We start from the raw sequence: 19032 nt of genomic DNA, 5'->3' as shown, positions 1-19032 counted from the left end.
GCATTGTTGGTACAATTCCATGATCCCAGTGGTCTGTAGCACAGACCCTGGTACTGCCAGGCTGCCCTTCCTGGGGTTTCACTGCAGCTGCTGCTGCTGCCAACCCCTCAGACAGGCAGCTGCCCTCCTGGGGTCCAGCCAGGCCTGGCCCAGGATGGCAGAACAAAGAACTTCCTCTGAGAGAGGGTGTGACACCCTCTCCCTTTGGAAAATGGTGTGAAGGCAGGGGAGGAGTAGCCTCCCCCAGCCTCTGGAAATGCTTTGTTGGGCACAGATGTGCCCAATTCTGCATAAGCCAGTCTACACCGGTTCAGGGACCCCTTAGCCCCTGCTCTGGCGCGAAACTGGACAAAGGAAAGGGGAGTGACCACTCCCCTGACCTGCACCTCCCCTGGGAGGTGTCCAGAGCTCCTCCAGTGTGCTCCAGACCTCTGCCATCTTGGAAACAGAGGTGCTGCTGGCACACTGGACTGCTCTGAGTGGCCAGTGCCACCAGGTGACGTCAGAGACTCCTTGTGATAGGCTCCTTCAGGTGTTAGTAGCCTTTCCTCTCTCCTAGGTAGCCAAACCCTCTTTTCTGGCTATTTAGGGTCTCTGTCTCTGGGGAAACTTTAGATAACGAATGCATGAGCTCAGCCGAGTTCCTCTGCATCTCCCTCTTCACCTTCTGATAAGGAATCGACCGCTGACCGCGCTGGAAGCCTGCAAACCTGCAACATAGTAGCAAAGACGACTACTGCAACTCTGTAACGCTGATCCTGCCGCCTTCTCGACTGTTTTCCTGCTTGTGCATGCTGTGGGGGTAGTCTGCCTCCTCTCTGCACCAGAAGCTCCGAAGAAATCTCCCGTGGGTCGACGGAATCTTCCCCCTGCAACCGCAGGCACCAAAAAGCTGCATTACCGGTCCCTTGGGTCTCCTCTCAGCACGACGAGCGAGGTCCCTCGAATCCAGCGACACCGTCCAAGTGACCCCCACAGTCCAGTGACTCTTCAGCCCAAGTTTGGTGGAGGTAAGTCCTTGCCTCACCTCGCTGGGCTGCATTGCTGGGAACCGCGACTTTGCAAGCTACTCCGGCCCCTGTGCACTTCCGGCGGAAATCCTTCGTGCACAGCCAAGCCTGGGTCCACGGCACTCTAACCTGCATTGCACGACTTTCTAAGTTGGTCTCCGGCGACGTGGGACTCCTTTGTGCAACTTCGGCGAGCACCGTTTCACGCATCCTCGTAGTGCCTGTTTCTGGCACTTCTCCGGGTGCTACCTGCTTCAGTGAGGGCTCCTTGTCTTGCTCGACGTCCCCTCTCTCTGCAGGTCCAATTTGCGACCTCCTGGTCCCTCCTGGGCCCCAGCAGCGTCCAAAAACGCCAAACGCACGATTTGCGTGTAGCAAGGCTTGTTGGCATCCATCCGGCGGGAAAACACTTCTGCACGACTCTGCCAGGCGTGGGGGATCCATCCTCCAAAGGGGAAGTCTCTAGCCCTTGTCGTTCCTGCAGTATTCACAGTTCTTCAGCCTAGTAAGAGCTTCTTTGCACCAACCGCTGGCATTTCTTGGGCATCTGCCCATCTCCGAGCTGCTTGTGACTTTTGGACTTGGTCCCCTTGTTCCACAGGTACCCTCAGTCAGGAATCCATCGTTGTTGCATTGCTGATTTGTGTTTTCCTTGCATTTTCCCTCTAACACGACTATTTTGTCCTTAGGGGAACTTTAGTGCACTTTGCACTCACTTTTCAGGGTCTTGGGGAGGGTTATTTTTCTAACTCTCACTATTTTCTAATAGTCCCAGCGACCCTCTACAAGGTCACATAGGTTTGGGGTCCATTCGTGGTTCGCATTCCACTTTTGGAGTATATGGTTTGTGTTGCCCCTATCCCTATGTTTCCCCATTGCATCCTATTGTAACTATACATTGTTTGCACTGTTTTCTAAGACTATACTGCATATTTTTGCTATTGTGTATATATATCTTGTGTATATTTCCTATCCTCTCACTGAGGGTACACTCTAAGATACTTTGGCATATTGTCATAAAAATAAAGTACCTTTATTTTTAGTATAACTGTGTATTGTGTTTTCTTATGATATTGTGCATATGACACTAAGTGGTACTGTAGTAGCTTCACACGTCTCCTAGTTCAGCCTAAGCTGCTCTGCTAAGCTACCATTATCTATCAGCCTAAGCTGCTAGACGCCCTATACACTAATAAGGGATAACTGGGCCTGGTGTAAGGTGCAAGTACCCCTTGGTACTCACTACAAGCCAGTCCAGCCTCCTACATTGGTTGTGCAGCGGTGGGATAAGTGCTTTGAGACTACTTACCACTCTTGTCATTGTACTTTTCATAAGAGAAAAATATACAAAACAAGGTCAGTGTATATACACATAGCCAAAATGTTTTGCATTTCCTCTTTTCACTCTTTTCTAAGTGCTGAAAAGTACTTCTAAACTTTCAAAAAGTTCTTAAAAGTTTAAAAAGTTTTTTCTGTCTTTCCAAAAAGTTCTGAAAACTTTTTTCTCTTTGTCTATCACTTTAACTCTCTCTAAAAATGTCTGGCACAGGCCAAAATGTTGAACTGTCCAAACTTGCATATGATCACCTTAGCTGGAAAGGAGCAAGGAGTCTCTGCATAGAGAGAGGTTTGAGTGTAGGGAAGAATCCTTCTTTAGAACTGTTAATTAATATGCTTAGAGTACAGGATAAGGCCATAAGTGCCCAATCTGTAGAAAAAGTAGCTAATGGTTCTCAATCTGATCCAGGGACTCCCCCGGGAAAAGGTTCAGGAAAGAAACTTCTCAGCCTGCCCATTACTAGACAGTCTAGCATAGTTGGTACAGAGGTTGAATCACACCATACTAATGGTGTGCTCTCACATTATACTGGTAGCCAAGCTGTTAGGGTGCCCTCTGTAAGGGACAGGTCTCCTTCTGTTCATTCCCATCATACCTCTGTATCTAGAAATGTCCCTCCCACCCACCCTGATGACAGATTGTTAGAAAGGGAGCTCAATAGATTGAGAGTGGAGCAAACCAGACTGAAGCTCAAGAAGCAACAGCTGGATTTGGATAGACAGTCTTTAGAAATAGAGAGGGAAAGACAGAAGATGGGTTTAGATACCCATGGTGGCAGCAGCAGTATTCCCCATAGTCATCCTGCAAAAGAGCATGATTCCAGGAATCTGCACAAGATAGTTCCCCCTTATAAGGAGGGGGATGACATTAACAAGTGGTTTGCTGCACTTGAGAGGGCCTGTGCTGTACAGGATGTCCCTCAAAAGCAGTGGGCTGCTATCCTATGGCTATCATTTACTGGAAAAGGTAGGGATAGGCTCCTTACTGTAAAAGAAAATGATGCTAACAATTTCCAAGTTCTTAAGAATGCACTCCTGGATGGTTATGGCTTAACCACTGAACAGTACAGGATAAAGTTCAGAGATACCAAAAAGGAGTCTTCACAAGACTGGGTTGATTTCATTGACCAGGCAGTGAAGGCCTTGGAGGGGTGGTTACATGGCAGTAAAGTTACTGATTATGACAGCCTGTATAACTTGATCCTGAGAGAGCATATTCTTAATAATTGTGTGTCTGATTTGTTGCACCAGTACTTGGTGGACTCTGATCTGACCTCTCCCCAAGAATTGGGAAAGAAGGCAGACAAATGGGTCAGAACAAGAGTGAACAGAAAAGTTCATACAGGGGGTGACAAAGATGGCAACAAAAAGAAGGATGGTAAGTCTTCTGACAAGGGTGGGGACAAATCTAAAAATGAGTCTTCATCAGGCCCACAAAAACACTCTGGTGGGGGTGGTGGGTCCAAATCCTCCTTTAATCAGAACAAGGAAAAGAAACCATGGTGCTATTTATGTAAAATAAAAGGCCATTGGACAACAGATCCCAGTTGTCCAAAGAAAGGCACCACAGCTCCTACCACTACAACCCCTACTGCTACACCTAGTGTCCCTACTAATAGCAGTGGTGGTGGGAGCAAACCTACTAATAGCCAATCCAAGGGAGTAGCTGGGCTCACTTTTGGTAATTTAGTTGGGGTTGGTCTGATTAGGGAGACCACAGAGGCTACTTTAGTCTCTGAAGGGGCTATTGATTTAGCCACTTTGGTTGCTTGCCCCCATAACTTGGAGAAGTACAAGCAACTAACCCTAATAAATGGTGTTGAGGTCCAGGCCTACAGGGACACAGGTGCCAGTGTCACAATGGTGATTGAGAAACTGGTGCACCCTGAACAACACATACTTGGACACCAGTACCAAGTAACCGATGCTCACAACATAACACAAAGCCACCCCATGGCTGTTGTAAATCTCAACTGGGGGGGGGTATCTGGTCCAAAGAAAGTTGTGGTAGCTTCAGATTTACCTGTAGACTGTCTATTAGGGAATGATTTGGAGACATCAGCTTGGTCAGATGTGGAGTTGGAGGCCCATGCAGCAATGCTGGGCATCCCAGGGCATATTTTTGCTTTGACAAGGGCTCAGGCCAAAAAGCAAAAAGGACAGGGAAGCTTGGATCCTGGAACAATGGACCAAGTGCTCCCTAAAGCTAGGGCTAGTAGAAGCAAACCACTTCCTACTATCCCTCCCTCTACAGTGGATTCTACTTCTGAGGAAGAAGAATTCCCTCCCTGTGCAGAACCTACACCAGAGGAGCTGGAAGCAGACACTGCTGAGCTTTTGGGTGAAGGGGGGCCTGCCAGAGAGGAGCTGAGTGTGGCACAGCAAACCTGTCCCACATTAGAGGGTCTCAGACAGCAAGCTGTCAAACAGGCTCATGGGGATGTCAGTGACTCTCACAGAGATTACTGGGAGGACAACCTCTTGTACACTGAGCATAGGGATCCTAAGCCTGGAGCTGCCAGGAGATTAGTGATTCCTCAGGAGTACAGAAAGTTCCTCCTAACACTGGCACATGACATTCCCTTAGCTGGGCACCTGGGTCAAATGAAAACTTGGGACAGATTGGTACCATTGTTTCATTGGCCTAGGATGTCTGAGGACACAAAATAATTTTGTAAGTCCTGTGAAACCTGTCAAGCCAGTGGCAAGACAGGTGGCACTCCAAAGGCACCCCTTATCCCACTGCCTGTGGTTGGGGTTCCCTTTGAAAGGGTAGGGGTTGACATAGTTGGCCCCCTTGACCCTCCTACTGCTTCAGGCAATAGGTTTATCTTAGTGGTAGTGGACCATGCCACAAGATATCCTGAAGCAATTCCTTTAAGGACCACTACAGCTCCTGCAGTGGCAAAGGCCCTCCTGGGAATATTTTCCAGGGTGGGCTTCCCAAAGGAAGTAGTATCAGACAGAGGAAGCAATTTCATGTCTGCATACTTAAAGGCCATGTGGAAGGAGTGTGGTGTAACTTACAAGTTCACAACACCCTATCATCCACAAACAAATGGACTGGTGGAGAGATTTAATAAAACTCTCAAAGGCATGATTATGGGACTCCCTGAAAAACTCCGCAGGAGATGGGATATCCTTCTACCATGCCTCCTTTTTGCCTACAGGGAGGTACCCCAGAAAGGAGTGGGCTTCAGCCCCTTTGAACTTCTTTTTGGACACCCTGTTAGGGGTCCACTCACACTTGTAAAGGAGGGTTGGGAACAACCTTTAAAAGCTCCTAAGCAGGATATTGTGGATTATGTACTTGGCCTCAGATCAAGGATGGCTGAGTACATGAAAAAGGCCAGTAAAAACCTTCAGGCCAGCCAAGAGCTCCAGAAGCAATGGCATGATCAGAAGGCTGTTTTGGTTCAGTACCAACCAGGGCAGAAAGTGTGGGTCTTGGAGCCTGTGGCCCCAAGAGCACTCCAAGATAAATGGAGTGGACCCCACACAATTGTTGAAAAGAAGGGTGAAGTCACCTACTTGGTTGACTTAGGCACTGCCAGGAGTCCCCTTAGGGTGCTCCATGTCAACCGCCTGAAACCCTACTATGACAGGGCTGATCTCACCCTGCTCATGGCAACAGATGAGGGACAGGAAGAAGACAGTGATCCTCTACCTGATCTCTTCTCTTCCACAGAACAAGATGCTCTTGTGGAAGGTATAGTTTTGGCTGATTGTCTTACTGCTGAGCAGAAAGATAATTGCATAAATCTCCTAGGACAATTTTCAAAACTCTTCTCCATTGTGCCAGGCACCACTTCTTGGTGTGAGCACACTATAGATACTGGAGACAGTTTACCTGTCAAAAGTAAGATCTATAGGCAGCCTGACCATGTCAGGGACTGCATAAAGCAAGAAGTTCAGAAAATGTTGGAACTAGGAGTGGTTGAGCACTCTGACAGTCCATGGGCTTCTCCTGTGGTACAGGGTATTGGCAGATCAAATTGTCAGAAGATGCTAAACCTAAGACTGCATTTTCTACCATTGGAGGACATTACCAGTTTACTGTAATGCCTTTTGGTTTGAAAAATGCACCTGCCACTTTTCAGAGGTTGGTGAACACAGTCCTGCAAGGGCTGGAAGCTTTCAGTGCAGCATATTTGGATGATATAGCTGTCTTTAGCTCCAGCTGGGATGATCACCTGGTCCACCTTTGGAAAGTTTTGGAGGCCCTGCAAAAGGCAGGCCTCACTATCAAGGCTTCAAAGTGCCAGATAGGGCAGGGTAAGGTGGTTTATCTGGGACACCTTGTTGGTGGGGAACAGATTGCACCACTTCAGGGGAAAATCCAAACTATTATTGATTGGGTTCCCCCTACCACTCAGACTCAGGTGAGAGCCTTCCTAGGCCTCACTGGGTATTACAGGAGGTTCATTAAGAACTATGGCTCCATTGCAGCCCCTCTTAATGACCTCACATCCAAGAAAATGCCTAAAAAGGTATTATGGACAGCAAGCTGTCAGAAAGCTTTTGAGGAGCTGAAGCAAGCCATGTGCTCTGCACCTGTCCTGAAAAGCCCTTGTTACTCTAAAGAATTCTATGTCCAAACTGATGCATCTGAATTAGGAGTAGGGGCAGTCCTATCACAACTTAATTCTGAGGGCCAGGATCAACCTGTTGCTTTTATTAGTAGAAGGTTGACCCCTAGAGAAAAGCGTTGGTCTGCCATTGAGAGGGAGGCCTTTGCTGTGGTCTGGGCTCTGAAGAAGTTGAGGCCATACCTGTTTGGCACTCACTTCATTGTTCAGACAGACCACAAACCTCTACTTTGGCTAAAACAAATGAAAGGTGAAAATCCTAAATTGTTGAGGTGGTCCATATCCCTACAGGGAATGGACTATACAGTGGAACATAGACCTGGGAGTAGCCACTCCAATGCAGATGGACTCTCCAGATATTTCCACTTAGACAATGAAGACTCATCAGGTAATGGCTAGTCTTATTGTCCTTCGTTTGGGGGGGGGGTTGTGTAGGAAAGTACCATCTTGCCTGGCATGTTACCCCCATTTTTCACTGTATATATGTTGTTTTAGTTGTATGTGTCACTGGGACCCTGGTAACCCAGGGCCCCAGTGCTCATAAGTGTGCCTGAATGTGTTACCTGTGTAGTGACTAACTGTCTCACTGAGGCTCTGCTAATCAGAACCTCAGTGGTTATGCTCTCTCATTTCTTTCCAAATTGTCACTAACAGGCTAGTGACCATTTTTACCAATTTACATTGGCTTACTGGAACACCCTTATAATTCCCTAGTATATGGTACTGAGGTACCCAGGGTATTGGGGTTCCAGGAGATCCCTATGGGCTGCAGCATTTCTTTTGCCACCCATAGGGAGCTCTGACAATTCTTACACAGGCCTGCCACTGCAGCCTGAGTGAAATAACGTCCACGTTATTTCACAGCCATTTTTCACTGCACTTAAGTAACTTATAAGTCACCGATATGTCTAACCTTTACCTGGTAAAGGTTAGGTGCAAAGTTACTTAGTGTGAGGGCACCCTGGCACTAGCCAAGGTGCCCCCACATTGTTCAGAGCCAATTCACTGAACTTTGTGAGTGCGGGGACACCATTACACGCGTGCACTACATATAGGTCACTACCTATATGTAGCTTCACCATGGTAACTCCGAATATGGCCATGTAACATGTCTATGATCATGGAATTGCCCCCTCTATGCCATCCTGGCATTGTTGGTACAATTCCATGATCCCAGTGGTCTGTAGCACAGACCCTGGTACTGCCAGGCTGCCCTTCCTGGGGTTTCACTGCAGCTGCTGCTGCTGCCAACCCCTCAGACAGGCAGCTGCCCTCCTGGGGTCCAGCCAGGCCTGGCCCAGGATGGCAGAACAAAGAACTTCCTCTGAGAGAGGGTGTGACACCCTCTCCCTTTGGAAAATGGTGTGAAGGCAGGGGAGGAGTAGCCTCCCCCAGCCTCTGGAAATGCTTTGTTGGGCACAGATGTGCCCAATTCTGCATAAGCCAGTCTACACCGGTTCAGGGACCCCTTAGCCCCTGCTCTGGCGCGAAACTGGACAAAGGAAAGGGGAGTGACCACTCCCCTGACCTGCACCTCCCCTGGGAGGTGTCCAGAGCTCCTCCAGTGTGCTCCAGACCTCTGCCATCTTGGAAACAGAGGTGCTGCTGGCACACTGGACTGCTCTGAGTGGCCAGTGCCACCAGGTGACGTCAGAGACTCCTTGTGATAGGCTCCTTCAGGTGTTAGTAGCCTTTCCTCTCTCCTAGGTAGCCAAACCCTCTTTTCTGGCTATTTAGGGTCTCTGTCTCTGGGGAAACTTTAGATAACGAATGCATGAGCTCAGCCGAGTTCCTCTGCATCTCCCTCTTCACCTTCTGATAAGGAATCGACCGCTGACCGCGCTGGAAGCCTGCAAACCTGCAACATAGTAGCAAAGACGACTACTGCAACTCTGTAACGCTGATCCTGCCGCCTTCTCGACTGTTTTCCTGCTTGTGCATGCTGTGGGGGTAGTCTGCCTCCTCTCTGCACCAGAAGCTCCGAAGAAATCTCCCGTGGGTCGACAGAATCTTCCCCCTGCAACCGCAGGCACCAAAAAGCTGCATTACCGGTCCCTTGGGTCTCCTCTCAGCACGACGAGCGAGGTCCCTCGAATCCAGCGACACCGTCCAAGTGACCCCCACAGTCCAGTGACTCTTCAGCCCAAGTTTGGTGGAGGTAAGTCCTTGCCTCACCTCGCTGGGCTGCATTGCTGGGAACCGCGACTTTGCAAGCTACTCCGGCCCCTGTGCACTTCCAGTGGAAATCCTTCGTGCACAGCCAAGCCTGGGTCCACGGCACTCTAACCTGCATTGCACGACTTTCTAAGTTGGTCTCCGGCGACGTGGGACTCCTTTGTGCAACTTCGGCGAGCACCGTTTCATGCATCCTCGTAGTGCCTGTTTCTGGCACTTCTCCGGGTGCTACCTGCTTCAGTGAGGGCTCCTTGTCTTGCTCGACGTCCCCTCTCTCTGCAGGTCCAATTTGCGACCTCCTGGTCCCTCCTGGGCCCCAGCAGCATCCAAAAACGTCAAACGCACGATTTGCATGTAGCAAGGCTTGTTGGCGTCCATCCGGCGGGAAAACACTTCTGCACGACTCTCCAAGGCGTGGGGGATCCATCCTCCAAAGGGGAAGTCTCTAGCCTTTGTCGTTCCTGCAGTATTCACAGTTCTTCAGCCTAGTAAGAGCTTCTTTGCACCAACCGCTGGCATTTCTTGGGCATCTGCCCATCTCCGAGCTGCTTGTGACTTTTGGACTTGGTCCCCTTGTTCCACAGGTACCCTCAGTCAGGAATCCATCGTTGTTGCATTGCTGATTTGTGTTTTCCTTGCATTTTCCCTCTAACACGACTATTTTGTCCTTAGGGGAACTTTAGTGCACTTTGCACTCACTTTTCAGGGTCTTGGGGAGGGTTATTTTTCTAACTCTCACTATTTTCTAATAGTCCCAGCGACCCTCTACAAGGTCACATAGGTTTGGGGTCCATTCGTGGTTCGCATTCCACTTTTGGAGTATATGGTTTGTGTTGCCCCTATCCCTATGTTTCCCCATTGCATCCTATTGTAACTATACATTGTTTGCACTGTTTTCTAAGACTATACTGCATATTTTTGCTATTGTGTATATATATCTTGTGTATTTTTCCTATCCTCTCACTGAGGGTACACTCTAAGATACTTTGGCATATTGTCATAAAAATAAAGTACCTTTATTTTTAGTATAACTGTGTATTGTGTTTTCTTATGATATTGTGCATATGACACTAAGTGGTACTGTAGTAGCTTCACACGTCTCCTAGTTCAGCCTAAGCTGCTCTGCTAAGCTACCATTATCTATCAGCCTAAGCTGCTAGACACCCTATACACTAATAAGGGATAACTGGGCCTGGTGCAAGGTGCAAGTACCCCTTGGTACTCACTACAAGCCAGTCCAGGCTCCTACACCCACTCACACGCTTATGTACCCATTCGCAGACTCAGTCATACTCTGATGCAGCTATTCATAGACCCATTCACACCCTGATGCACCAGGATGCATCCCGAACAACGAGTCCTGAACAAGGAAGTTTTCCACAACTTCCTTGTTCAGGGCCTTAACCATGCATTTGCTGAACCACGTACATGTGTGGTTAAGGCACAGAAGAAGGGAGTAAGCTGAGGAGGACGACGCAATCAAGGAGGAGGTAAGTTGGGCTGGGACTGGGGCTGTTCTTAAGGGCAGGGGGGTCTGGGTATTTTTAGTTTTAGGGACGGTGTGGGGAGTCGGGGTAGTTTTAGTTTTAGGGGCTGGGGTGGGGTGGGGCTCGGGGTGATCAAGGTTTTGGGGTGGGGAGGGGGGTCAGGGTTTAGGTTTTAGGGGTGGGGTGGGGGATTGGGGTGCTTTAGGTTTTAGGGGTGGGGTGGTGAGTCAGGGTATCTTTAGTTTTAAGGGTGCTGTGGGGGCTCAGGGGTGATTACGTTTTAGGGGCGGGGGAGGGGGGTCAGGGTTTAGGTTTTAGGGGTGAGGGGGGTTGGGGTGCTTTTGGTTTTAGGGGAGAGGGGTTGGGGTTGCAGTAATTTTGGGGGTAGGGGTTGGGGTGGTTGTGTGGGTGGGGGTCACAGTAATTTTAGGGGTGGGGGGCCAGGTGGGACACATGCTGGAACCATGCATGCCATTCACTAATGCCTTTACCAGGAATGCCATTACAACGAAAAATCATTGTTAAGGCATTCGTGGTAACAACAAGGTTGTTGTTCTGACCTCGTTCAGGCATGGGTGGTTCGAGCATTCTTTGTTCCGACATATAACCAATGCACCAAGTCACAGACCTAGTCTGAGCCTCGGACACCCATTTACAGAACCCCTCGCACCCTGATGCAGCTATTCACAGTTTTACTCATTTGCAGATCCACTCACATACTGATTCACATGCTTACAGACCCAGTCTCACGGATCCATTCTCAGTCCTAATCATACCCTCATGCACGCATTTACAGACCCAGTTGCACTATCACACACCCATTCGCAAACCCATCACACCCTCCTGCACCCATTAACAGACCTACTCTGACACTGATGCACTCAGTCGCAGTCAAACCCTCATGCACCCATTCACAGATCCAGTCATACACTGATGCATGCATTTGCAGACCTAGTGAAACTGTCATCCACCCATTCCCATACCCATTCAGACTGGTATGCAACTATGTACTCAGACACTCTTGCTCTCTTCCAGACACCCAGTAACACCCTCATACACCCATTGGCAGATCCAGACACACCCTCACACACCTATTCACAGATCCATTTACACTCTGATGCAACCATTTGCAGATCCAGTCAGACCATGAAACACCTATTAGGAGATGCAATCACATCCTGATGGACCCATTCACAGACCTAGTCACACCCTGATGCACTCCTTAACACACTCAGTTACACCCTCACGCACCCATTCACAAATCACATCACAATCTGATACTGCCATTGACAGGCCCACTCACACTCTCATTCACCCATTTGCAGACCCAAACATACTCTGATGCACATATGTGCAGACCGACTCACACCCTGATGCACCCATTCACAGAACCAGTCTGACCCTTATACACCCACTCACAGATACAGGCACATCCTGGTGCACCTATTCACATACCTACTCAGGTACTGATGCACTCAGTCGCAGACCCAGTCAGACCCTTAAGCACCCATTCGCACATCCACTCACATGCTAATGCACACATTTGCACATCCACTGACACCCTGATGCCCCCATTTACAGACCCAGTTCCAATCTCATGAACCAATTTGCAGACCTATTTACTCTCTCATGTGTCCATTCACAGATCCACTCATACCCTGATGGACCATTATGCACATATTTGCAGACATAATAACACCACAACGCACCCATTTCCATTCCTGATAATTAACTCACACACCCATTTGTAGATCAAATTATGGCCCTCATTACAACCCTGGCGGTCGGTGTGAAAGCTGCGGTAATACCGCCAACATCCCGGCGGAAAATAATGGAATCACGACCATGGGGAAACCGCCAACATAGACAGCCACTTTAACACTCTGACCGCCAAGGTGGTAGAAACAAACACTGCGGCAGTAACTGCCAACAGACAGGTGAAACACAAGGTTCCGCCCACTGTATTACAACACGCCTATCCACCACCTTTGACGGGGCGGTAGCAACGCTATCAAAAGCACAACGGAAACAGGACTTGGAAGGTAAACCACTCACCTCTCGACACCCAACGAGGAACCAGGACGCCATGGAGCCCGAACTACAGGTCCTGGCCATGCTGGTCTTCCTCCTCTTGTATCAGGAGCAGGAAAGACGTCGTCGACGACCACAGTGAGTACTGCACCTACAACACAGGGTAGGGGGGGAGGGAAAAGAGAGTGACACACACACGCAACATGCAACACCCACACCCTCACCCACAACACCATTCACACAAATACATGCAGCAACATTACATATACACCCCCTCACCCCCTGGAAGAACGCAAGGACAAAAGGAAATGATTGTAACAAGTGTAATCAATAAAAATCAGATAGGGAAATTCCAAAAATCAGTTTATACAAATATGTACACCAACTACACAAGTCCGGATATTAATAAAATCATTGTCCGTGTATCAGTGTCCTAAAATGAATGGGCAAAGCCCACACAGGATACCTTACTCGAAACAGAGAGAACACTGCAGGGGCATCAGATGGAAAATAAACAGGCACCTCAGGGGGAGCGGGATGGGGGACACCTCAGCCGAATGAATGGAGGATGCCACTGCCCCACGAGGGGGCTCCATGACCACTGCTGTATCATGGGGAGTGCAAAGCCACAGTCTCTCAAGTCTCTCCACTGGGTGGGTGGCCCACTGCTGTATCCTGGGGAGGGCAAAGCCACAGTCTCTCCTGTCTCTCCAATGGGTGGTTTGCCCACTGCTGTATCCTGGGGAGTGCAAAGCCACAGTCACTCAAGTCTCTCCAGTGGGTGGTTTGCCCACTGCTGGATCCTGGGGAGTGCAAAGCCACAGTCTCTCAAGTGGATAACAGTCTCCACTGGTTCTGGAGGGGCTTTGGTGCCCAGAGTGCTTCATCCTGCCAAGGACTGGGGTAGTGAATGTCATTCTCCACTGGTTCTGGAGGGGGCTTGGTGCCCAGAGTGCTTCACATGCAGTGTGGCAGGTCCCATTCCCTCACCTGGGTGTGTGCCACGAGATTGCTTGGGAACAGGTAGCATGATACGCCATGGAGGCAGAGACACAGTCCACCCTGCTGCGACTTCGCCTGCCACCTGCAGGTACAAACAGTGCTGGGAGTCATGCCTCATGGACGCTGGGCAAGGTCCAGGACATCTTCTGCAGCCTCGAATGGCTGCTCACTGGGGATGATTGCCATGCCAGCTGTGGTGGCACTGTCTGAGTACAACGCGGGGCTGGTGGCGGTGCTTGCGGCGGTGTCTGTGGTGGAGGTGCTGGCGGTGGTGCATGTGTCTGCACCTGTTGATGGACACAGCAAGACGTCTCCTGCAGCCTCGGATGGCTGCCCACTGGGGATGATGATGGGGACTGTTGCTGAGGCAGCAGACGTGCAGGTGGCGGTGCTGGTGGCGGTGCACATGGCGGTGTCCACCGCCGTACAGGTTGGTGTTGTGGTTGACAGAAGGGGTGACTCTGGTCCCTCAGCCAAAGCCTCCATGCCCTGTCTTGACATGCTCTTCGGCTTGTGTCCGTTCCCCGCCTTTGATGTCGCTGCTGGTGTCTTGCCACTGCCCCCTTTTGGTTTGAAGGAGCCCTTGCTTGCTGGTAGGTGCGGTTTCTCACTCCGGCATGTGGGCACCTTCTTCACCTTGGCAGGTGGTGGAATGGCCTGCTCCTTGGCCTCACTAGGTGGCACACTGGCAGCCCTGATGGATGGCGCCCGCGATGAGACCGGAGTTACTGGGACCACTGTGCTTGCGGATTTGGTGGCTGAGGTGCTGGGCTGGGACCTGGACAGCCTGTCCCTAGGGGAAGGATGGGGGGAGGTGTAGGGAAGAGGTCAAAGTTAGCAAGGAAAGGTTTCTTAGACACACTGGGACGGGAGGATGAAGGGGGTTTGGGAGTGGAGGAAGAGGTAGTGGTTGTAGGAGGTGTACGTTTGCTGAATTTGGGTGAAGGTGCATGGGCCGGAGGCTGTTGTTAGGTGGATGGCTGTTGGGTGGGTGTGTGCCTGCGTTTGTGTACTTTGGGAGGAGGGCTCAGAGACACACTGGGAGAGGACACAGGGGATATGTGAATGGTAGTAGGGGTGGTGAGTGCACGTTAGTGGTGTGTGTGATAGACGTGCTGGTGATGGAGGTAGTGGATGAGGATGTAGTGCATGCAGGTGTGAGTGGAGATGAGACAGGGAGGGAGGAGGAGGACATGGAGGAGAGGGACACAGTGAAGGCAGTGGATGTTACTGTGTCTGCATGGGAATGGTGCTTGTGTGAGGGCCTGTGGGATGTGTGGTGCTTATGTTTGCAATGTCCACTCTTGTGTGTTGATGAGTGTGCATGCTGGTCTGATGGTGTGCATGGGTACAGGGGATGGGTCTGGGTGGAGGAAGTTGGAAGAGGGGAGGCTGGACACAGGAACAATGGCTGACATCAGTGCTGAGGCCAGAGCCTGAAATGCTCTCTGTTGGGCCACCTGTCCAGAATGAATGCTCTCCAGGCATGCATTTGTTTGCTGCAAATGCTTCTCAACACCCTGGATGGCATTTAAAATGGTAGTTTGCCCAACAGTGAGGGATCTCAGGAGGTCAATAGCCTCCTCACTGAGGGCAGCAGGGCTGACTGGGGCAGGGGCTGAGGTGCCTGGGGTGAAGGAGGTGCCCACCCTCCTTGGTGAACGGGCACAGGAAACACGCTGAGGGGCGGCTGAGAGGGCGATGCTGGTAGAGGGGGCGGCAGCTGTACTTGTTGATGTGGTGGGCACAGAGGTGCCCACCACCACAAGGGAGCTCCCATCAGAGGAGGAGTCGCTGTCGCTGGTGTATGCTCCAGTCCCTGTCATGGAGCTCCCCTCGCCCTCCGTCCCACTGATGCCTTCAGACTCCCTTACTTCACCCTCAAGGGCCATGTAGGATGCAGCTCCCTCCTGCTCAGTCGGTGCGACTGCTTCTCTGCCAGATGATGCTAATGCACGCAAGGACGGGGTGACAAAACAAAAAGGGGGGGAGACAGAAGAGACACATGGTCAGTGCTTGCAACACCACTACCATTGGCAGACACAACACACAGGGAGCCGCACTATGCACTAAGCCATGCACTAACAGTGCAGGGGAAAAGCACATGCCCAAGGGGGACTCTGTCTAGTCCCATTTCATGCACAGCTTGAACCCATGGGAGCCTGTCTAAGTGTAGAGGGCAAATGCCACCTTTGGGGTTGGAGTGGGAATGAGGCTGCAAATCAATGGATCTACCTTTGCGGGTTTGCCCTGGCCTAGAGAAACCCACAGCCCACCACCCCACCGAGACACCTCGTCAAGCGCGCAGAGTCAGCTGAATGGGAGTGTACTCACCCCCTTGTGGCTGCTGTGATGCCCTCAAGCGCCCATCCAACTCCGGATATACCACCGCCAGGATCCGGTACATCAGGGGAGTCATGGGGCGACGGGCACCCCTTCCACGTTGGGAAGCCAGCCCCAGCTGGGCATCTGCCGTCTTCTTGCTCCAGCGGCGCAGGTCATCTCACCTTTTCTGGCAGAGGGTGCTCCGTCTATGGTAGACCCCCAGGGTCCGCACTCCCTTGGCCATGGCACGCCAAACACCCTTCTTCTGGTGGGCGCTGACTTTGAGGAAAAGTTATAATGGATGTTACTCTCCCGTACAGTTCTTCTCACACATTGCTTAACAACCTCCCACCCTGGCCCAGACATACATGCACACACACTATCCTCACATGATGGCCTGTCCCCCCTCCCTCTTCCATCCACGACACTCCATACAATGATGTGCCATCCACCATGCTCACAGCATACTCACCTGTTTGTCTGGAGGATCGTACAGTTGCGTGTACTGGGGGAGGACCCCATCCACTAGTTTCTCCAACTCCTCTGAAGTGAAGGCAAGGGCCCTTTCCCCAGACACTGTAGCCATTGTAGCTTCCAGACACAGCTCACAGCAGCACTTGCAGTGTAGGTCCTCTCCTGTTGAAGGTCAAGTATCAAGTGAGTGAACAGATAGAAAATGGCGGTCACGTCCGCTGCGGTGCCTACCGCCACTGGCGGTGTACATCATCTTTGGCTCCAGGAACCTATAGGGTCCAATGTTAACCAATGCTGAATTGCGCCACGGTCTTCGACCGCCTACCGCAACGGTGTACAACACCAGCGCAGTTACCTCATTTCCCCTTGTCCCACCTTAAAGGTCATGCAGCCGCCATTTCAGGGGGCCACATGGCATGCCAAATACCTGCATCACACCTATTTAGGCCAGGAATACGGACAGGCAAAGGCACATAGAAAAAATGTAACGTTTTTGCAAAACAGCCTTCTGATACCTAGTGTTGTATAACCCTCTGCTCAATGTTCTCCTCCATTGGGCACGTCCGCTGGGGCAGGTGATGAGATGGCGGCTTCCTCTGGTGTACAGACCCCTGGTGGACCTGTCGACAATGGAAGACAGACACATCATTATCACTTACATACTTGATCGTGCAACAATCCAGGAACTGTGTGCCCAGTTGGAGCCTGACCTGATGTCAGCTATCCTCCCTCCCACAGGACTCCCCCCTCTAGTGCAGGCCTGTTTGTACTCCATTTCCTGGCCAGTGGGTCTTTTCAAACAAGAGTAGCCATGGCATCAGGGATGTCTCAGCCAATGCTCTCTAATGTGTTGTCCAGAATGTTGTCTGCCCTGCTGAAACACATGTGCAGCTACATCGTTTTCCCTCAAGTGGAGGATTTGCCCACAGTGAATGGTAACTTCTATGACCTGGGACATATCCGCAACATAATTGGTGCCATTGATGGTACACATGTGGCATTCCCCCCCACCCACCCCCGCAGAAATGAAAATGTGTACAGAAACCGGAACAGCTACCATTCTGTGAATGTGCAGATGGTGTGTTTGGCAGACCAGGACATCTCCCATGTGAATGCCAAGTATCCTGGCTCAGTGCATGACGCTTACATTATGAGGAATAGCAGCATCCCTAATGTGGTGGGGCAACTACAGAGGCACCGTGTGTGGCTAATAGGTGAGCCTAAATTCCCCACACAGTTTCATTTGCTGTCTGGGTATGGGAGATTCCCTAATGTTTGGAGGATGTGTAACAGTTGTCCCTCGATATTTCCAGTTGAGTCTGGTTGCCCCAACCTGTCATGGCTACTGACCCCAGTGAGGAATCCCAGGACAAGGGCAGAGGAACGCTACAATGAGGAACAAGGGTGAACTAGGAGGATAATCGAGCGCACCTTCAGCCTCCTGAAGGCCAGATTCCGGTGTCTCCATCTGACTGGTGGCTCCCTAAACTTCTCACCGAAGAAGGTGTGCCAGATCATTGTGGCCTGCTGTATGTTGCACAACCTGGCTTTGCGATGCCATGTGCCTTTTCTGCAGGAGGATGTACCTGATGCTGGTCTTGTGGCAGCTGTGGAGCCTGTGGACAGTGAAGATGAGGAGGCAGAAGAAGAAGACGTAGACAACCGAAACAACATCATCATGTAATACTTCCAGTGAGACACAGGTAAGAAGATGGAACTGCATCCCACATCTCATACTATTGTAGGACCTAGCATGTCTTCCTTTTTCACTCTGTGCATGGACCCTGACTTGTCACTTTGGCTTTCCATTTCACAGATCTGGGTCCCAATGTGTGCCCTCTGCTATGTTTACTCCTGGCCTACAGCTGTGTAACATTGGTATGTGAACAAGTACATTGACATTGCTATATTCCAGAGATTTTGCAATTACACATTTGTGAAAGCACAGACTGACTCCAGATTTTTTGGTGATTCAAGGGTGTTTATTTCTTTGCAAACAAGTGGAGGGTTTGTGAAATGGGCTGGGTGATGGTGGAGGAATGTCTATCGCAGAGTCCAGTCTCTTGGTCTCGCAGGTGCATTGTCCAATGGGGCATAGGAAAGGGAGCAATGGCAGTTTAAGGTGGACAGGGTGACAAAGTGGGACAGAAGGGTGACATTCAGGAGGGTCTTATTTCCTGGCGGGGGTCTTGAAAATGTTCTCTGTCTTGTTCCTGGATCTCAGGGACCGTTTGCGGGGTGGTTCTCTTTCTGTAGGGGTTGGGGTGCTGGTGACCTGTTGGTCGTGTGGCAGTTCCTCCTGTCCACTAGCACCGGCAGAGGTGGAGGGCTGTTCATCATCCAGGCTAGTTTCAGGGGCCCATTGGTCTGCCACTGTGTCCCTCCTGGTGTTGACAAGGTCTGCCAGCACCCCTGCAATGGTGACCAGGGTGTTGTTAATGGACTTCAAGTCCTCCCTGATCCCCAGGTAGTGTTGCTCCTGCAGCCGATGGGTCTCCTGAAACTTGGCCAGTACTGTGCCCATGGTCTCCTTGCAATGGTGGTAAGCTCCCATGATGTTGGAGAGTGCTTCGTGGAGAGTGGGTTCCCTGGGCCTGTCCT

This window comes from Pleurodeles waltl, chromosome 7 (genome assembly GCF_031143425.1).
Source record: "Pleurodeles waltl isolate 20211129_DDA chromosome 7, aPleWal1.hap1.20221129, whole genome shotgun sequence".
NCBI classification, from domain to species: domain Eukaryota; kingdom Metazoa; phylum Chordata; class Amphibia; order Caudata; family Salamandridae; genus Pleurodeles; species Pleurodeles waltl.
The sequence above is the reverse complement of the archived record's forward strand: the minus strand, read 5'-3'. Positions refer to the sequence as shown.